This window comes from Budorcas taxicolor, chromosome 1, assembly GCF_023091745.1.
Source record: "Budorcas taxicolor isolate Tak-1 chromosome 1, Takin1.1, whole genome shotgun sequence".
Classification (NCBI taxonomy): Eukaryota; Metazoa; Chordata; class Mammalia; order Artiodactyla; family Bovidae; genus Budorcas; species Budorcas taxicolor.
The window spans coordinates 214,328,820-214,329,705 of NC_068910.1; the positions used below are offsets into that span (position 1 = coordinate 214,328,820).

An 886-nucleotide genomic window follows, 5' to 3' on the forward strand; every position below is an offset into this window, starting at 1 on the left:
CTAGATACATTCGTTTGATTTTTTCATTTTTAATTGAGGTGGAATTGATACACAACATCATATTAGTTTCAGGTATACAATGTAATGGTTCAATATTTGTATATATTGCAAAATGATCATCACAGTAAATCTAGTTAACATCCATCACCACACACAGTTACAAAGTTATTATTTTTTTTTCTTATTGATGAGAACTTTAAAAATCTACTCTCTGAGCAACTTTCCAGTATGCAACCCAGTATTATTAACTACGGGCTTCCCAGGTGGTAAAGAATCCGCCTGCCAATACAGGAAATGCAAGAGACAAGGGTTCAATTCCTGAGTCGGGAAGATCCCCAGGAGAAGGAAATGGCAGCCCACTCCCAATATTCTTGCCTGGGGAATTCCATGGACAGAGGAGCCTGTGTCCACAGGGTCACAAAGAGTCGGACACAACTGCATGACTGAGCGTGTACACATGCATTATTAACTATAGTCACAAAAGTGTATGGAACTCTTCAAGGATCTGTGCACCATCCACGCACAGGAGCCTTGCTTGTCTTCTCTGTACCATTCCCAGGTTAGTATACATGCTGTTGAAGCAAGCAGTGTTTGCTTGCTTCTTATTCTGCTGTGTGTTCTCTGAGCTTCCCGGATCTGTGGTTTTGTACTTTTCTTTACTGTTGGGAAGTTCTTGGCTATTGTTACCTCACTTGTTTCTTCTATTGCATTGTGTCTCTCGTCTCCTTCTAATTCAGTTCAGTTCAGTTCAGTTGCTCAGTCATGTCAGACTCTTTGCGACCCATGACCCGCAGCACACTAGGCTTCCCTGTCTATCACGAACTCCCAGAGTTTACCCAAACCCATGTCCATTCTGTCGGTGATGCCATCCAACCGTCTCATCCTC

General features: G+C 42.4%; 1 non-coding gene across 1 annotated transcript; it reads right to left on the minus strand.

The window, feature by feature from the left end:
* Positions 1-481: 481 nt before the first annotated feature.
* Positions 482-584, minus strand: LOC128058253 (U6 spliceosomal RNA). Its single transcript, XR_008200423.1, has one exon. It is a non-coding gene; the product is annotated as a U6 spliceosomal RNA (small nuclear RNA).
* Between the last annotated feature and the right edge of the window lie 302 nt (positions 585-886).